General features: G+C 27.8%; 2 pseudogenes; both read right to left on the bottom strand.

Annotated features, from left to right (window-relative positions):
* Positions 1–1,253: 1,253 nt before the first annotated feature.
* On the bottom strand, positions 1,254–2,221 carry LOC112679812 (annotated as a pseudogene).
* Positions 2,222–3,194: 973 nt separating this feature from the next.
* LOC112679821 lies at positions 3,195–3,315 on the bottom strand (annotated as a pseudogene).
* Positions 3,316–5,453: the final 2,138 nt, after the last annotated feature.

Here is a 5,453-nt window from a genome sequence, read left to right as displayed (position 1 = left end):
ACATTTATTAAATGAAAAGGAAAATGTCAATAAATGTACTTTTTATTTTATTCGCTTTTCGGGCACAATTTGAAGTTTGAATGTATTTTAAAAGTATAAATATCGATAATGGTATAAAAAAAATTCTAGAATAATTAACCAAATTCACGGAGAAAAACAAAAGTTTACACAAAATTTTATATATACTGCATATATGCGTACATTTTACATAAACAATAGTTTGAAAAATTCATAATTAAAGCGTAAAAATCATGGCGCATCACTCTGTACACAGGCTTTTACGCGTGTTCTACTTAACCTTTTTTTCCCCTTCGTTGCCCGTGAAACATGTAACTCAGTCCGACGACCGATGTTTTATATTTTCTTATTATACCATCACGCGATGTTAAAACACCATTAATATGTTACATATATTGTTTATGCAGTCTTCTCGAGATTTATTTCATCAACATCCGGTGTTCACCGAACTCGGTTGCCGTGTAAATTGCCGTATTATTATCTATGTGGCTGTAGCAAAGTACTCATCCCGCGGTGCATCTTCCGTACGATGGGACAAGAGTTACAACCCTGGGTTGTCATTGCAGTAATATAAATGCAATAATAATAATTATTATTATTATTAGGGATAGAGACTAATTCATGCCCTTAAAAACCTTAAAATATGAATGCATTTATGCCCTAAAGAATCAATAAACATGATATAAAAATATGCATTCAAAAAAAATTATATTTGTAATAATTAATTAAATAAAAAAATTTAATTAGTAATAGAAAATAGTTATTATATTTTTTGATACGATAGATATGATGATCTGAGATAATTATTTTCTTTTTTTCAAATTTGTTTTCATTTCACATTGAGTTTTTATCTAAAACAATAAATTTAAAATTGTTTTAAAAATAAATTAAATTGAAAACAGTGACGGTGTCATAGATAGGTGACATATCATATTGTGACTGATATTTATCATTTTAATATGATACCACATTTACAATAACCGGTATTTTTATCCATTTCGTACCATTTTACGCGTTCAATGGGGACATGACCGCGTAAAAGTATCTCAAATACAAGAAATAAATTAGAAAAAATACTAATGGGAGTTTACTTTTCTTAAATAGTTTTATATCAATTACAAATAATAATATGATACTATATTTTTTTTATGTACACAAAAAAATCTATAATACTAAACAAAATTATAAATAGGTTTACAAATATTTGGGAAAATTTATTTTTTCTCTGCAGCGTGAAAATCAAAATTCCAAAAGTATTTGATTATCGCAATAGCACACTCTTTTTTAGCAGCCTTTTTTGTTGATCCTTTTCCAGTAAATGAAACACCATCCTTTTCGCATATTACTTCAAAACATGTTGGATTGTTAGAACGAATTGTTGTTTCCTTGAATTGAATATCCGGTGTCATTTGATGCAATAACTGTACAGGGTTATAATTTTCTGGTTTATTAGGAAATGTTTTCATACCACCAACCTTAGGTGGAGTTTTAACTGTTTCTTCTGGTATAACTTTTAAAACTGGCTCTAATTCCCATTGAGCTATTAAATTGTGCATAGCCAATGAAACAAAGTGTGACCATGGGAAATCTTTTTTTTCCTGAGGTGACCCTTTAGGTTTTGATGATGTAACACTTTCATCTTCTACTTTTGATTCCTCGAAACATTCATCTTTTTTTTCTGCTCGCTCATTCATTTTTTTTTCAATACACCACGCAAAAAATGTTCACATGCTTTTTGTTTTGCTTGAATTTTTGAAACGTGATCTCCAGTATAAACTTGTCCATCAATTTCAATTGAAGCAGTAAAAACCGCAAAATTATTGTTATGCAGACGACTTTCTAATTTATTTGGTATATCTTTTTAAAACTCATAAAATACCATTAGTGGACTCTTGGGACATACTAAACTTCGCTTTCGGGCATTGAGTCGCTTTTTTTGTTCTTTCTTATCTTTTTTATTAATTTTACATTTGGTTGGCCATTTGACTTCTGTTTTTTCAGATGTTGATTCATCTACACATTGACCATCCTTGTTTTTAATCATATTATTTTTATATTTCACTGTAGATACTTCTGAAAACTGAGAAACTGTATTTTGGAACTGTGACTGAGAGCATTGGATTGGTGATGGCAAATTATTTAAGGCTATACTTCGTTGATGCATTTGAGTTTGCTCCATTGATTTGGCTGTTACATAAGGCATTTTTGTTGATTTTATCGTCCACATAAACGGCCGAACAGTTTTTATTTTTCTCATGTAATCACTCTTATTTGAAGTACTAGAATTAAACATAATGAATGGTTCTCCTTGAACATCAGAACAACAGCACGAAATTCCTTTCAAATTTCAATAGGCAAGGCACATTTATTATTCCAAAATATAGGAAAACTTCGGAACGAACAATCGTAATAAACGATTGACTAAATATATACAAATATACAATACGCTGTCAACAACTTTGTACTAGCTAAGGCAACAAAATACCAGTACTACTAGTTGCAACTACTCTATTAAATTTCTACTTGCTTTGTGCTCAGTATCTGATCTGCACACCGCGTACCACTTACAGAATACAGACGTACGGTACGGCAGATATTGGAGGCTTCACACAAACATATTAAATATTTATTAATTATTTATTTAAAATCAATATTTTTTTATTATTCTATCGTATATTCATCAATCGTGTCTCGTATACTGTAGTCGTAGTCCTACTGCCAAGTCATATTGGCTGTGAAAACATACGGACTAAATATTTCTAAATAGCGGTTCTCCTTCAATCATTGTGAGTGGAAAGCACATTATGTTAAGTGGTGTTGAATGTATTAATTATTATTAAATATTATTAATGAATTTATACTAAATACTAATAGTTATATTATATTGAAACTACCGATGTTACGATATGTTTATAAATACTGATCAATCGAATAATTTTAAGGCTGTTGTTATTTATACAATTTTTTTTTTTGTGATGAGCACAACAGTACAATATGTTTGTAAATGTCCGGCATATTCATTAACCTATAACTGGTATTGGTTGTTTTAATATTTTATGTAATGATTAATAAAAATCGGATGTTGTATAATTATAATCGAGCTTTTAAAAAAAAAATTAAATCAAATACTTCCGATTTTACCATACGGAAATTTCTTTGCAAACAATATAAAAAAAAACCAACGGCACGTACGTTTCCAAAGCGGTCACACCCATCTAAGTACTAACTACGCCCGACGATACTTAACTTCAGTGACCGGACGAGAACTGGTGTATACAACGTGGTATGATCGTTGTTAATAATTAAGGTTAGAGACTTCATACCCATAAAAACCTTAAAATAGATTATTGAATTGGTGTCAACCGAGAAACAAATTTTCATCTACAAGAAATGCATCCGTTTATATTGTGTTCAAACTACGAACAATCAAAACTATGTTTTTGTGTGTTCGATTAAATATTTATTTGTGATACGTTTTCGAACGATACTTGGGAGTTTTTGAATATTACATGAAGTATAACATACTTTACAAGACTACTGAACAAACAATAAAATTATAAAATTGTATGCTAACCTGTATCATGCAATTTATTCTATATTTTCACTGTCATCAGAATTGAATCAAATTACGTAATATAATTGGAAGTGCAATGATGCCTTATGATGCCGAGAGATTTTATTTTTTTATAAAATAAAAAAAAAATAAATTACAAAATACATTCAATATAAATAAAGTTTGTGCTTGTACATTATCCCTTTGATAAAATAACATTAGCTTAAACAGAAAGAAAATTAATTTGATTGAAAATCAGAAATAATTTATTTACGGTAAATTCTAATATTTCACTGTCAATTTAGAAGAATTAATTATAATATTAAATAGGTGTTTAATATATAATGTGTATGTATATACGTATTTGTGTGTGTGTGATTGTGTTTTTACAATATTTAAATGAAAATATAATGAAAAGTTTATAATCGACTTGAAATTGTATAATACCATGGAAATTATTGCGAAAAAATAATTAATTATGATGGTTGTCAAAATAAACTTTTTTATTTTATCGTAAATCTTTTTGTCGATTTAGGAGTACCTGAGATTTGCGTGTGTCTAAAAAATAATAAATTACTACTGGAGCTCCATCAGTTATCCTGTCACAAAAACTATTTTTTTTTTTTTAAATGTTAGATTTAATGAATCTTATGGAATTTACTTTATAAATCAAACGAAGCTGAATGCTTCCGGAAAAGGAATATACAATTTTGTTTACAATTTACAATTCGTCATGAATACATACAAAGAAACTTTAAACTTTAATTTTGTTTTAATGTTTTAATGTTTTAATGTAAAATTTTAATTATTTTAAAATATTACAATTGTACAAAACAATTTATAGACTTTTCGTGTACTGATTAGTATACAAATACTCTAATATAATTATTCAATTTTATGACCGAAAAAATATTATAAATACATTAAATCAATGTAAGTGAAAAAATGTAATTTGAATTTAATGTTTCTAAAACAAAAAAGCATAATAAGTAAAAATAATGTTATGCTTTTTTAGTTACGAAAAATATTAGGTACATTTTTTGTTAAGCTTTGAACCCAAACAATTAACCCTATACTCCATACAGTATAAATCATAAATTGTTAACTATGCTCACATTAATAACCAAAAATTACAGTTACAGTAGAAAATATCTAAATTATATTTTAAAATAAATATGGTTTATTATTTTGTTAGTTTGTCATACGTTAAATGTGAAATCTAATTGAAGAAGATTGAAAATTCAACGTTAAAATATTAATTTCTGTTCAGTTTGCTATAGAAAAGTATTCCACTTACCGCAACAAGAGTATGGCCATCTTTAAATTATAAAATAAATCTGGTTACAGTATTAGTAATATTACTTATAAAGCCATTAGATAAATTGTTCTACGAAATATGAATTCATTTTTATGAAAGTATAAACTTGACAGCCTACTCCTTAATTACCATCCGACTACAGCCGTATCTTTCAGCTTCAACTCTTCGTTGGCTTTATAATTTAATTAATTCATATTTAATAAAATAATAAAAATTAAAAATTGTTAAATGGCTAATGCTCATGCATAAATATTTAAATAAATAAATATTTTACATACAGAAATAAATAAATATTTAACCTAAATAGAGTATAATTGTATTTGTAAAGTACAACGGGTTTCGAATTCGAAATTCACTGTCAAGTATATACAAAGTCAATAAAATCGTGACTAGAGCAGATTGACTTTGTTTACCTAAAATACTTAATACATAATACTCTGTACACCCGATGATGAATTTTTAATTAGCATTCGACATAGTCAGGGGCATATTTAGGGGAAGGGGGGGGGGGTGATATGGGTGTTAGAACACCCTCTATCGACCATATTTTATGATATTTCACCA

Source organism: Sipha flava, unplaced genomic scaffold (assembly GCF_003268045.1).
Source record: "Sipha flava isolate LNK unplaced genomic scaffold, YSA_version1 168_pilon_pilon, whole genome shotgun sequence".
Lineage (NCBI taxonomy): Eukaryota > Metazoa > Arthropoda > Insecta > Hemiptera > Aphididae > Sipha > Sipha flava.
The sequence above is the reverse complement of the archived record's forward strand: the minus strand, read 5'-3'. Positions and strand labels throughout refer to the sequence as shown.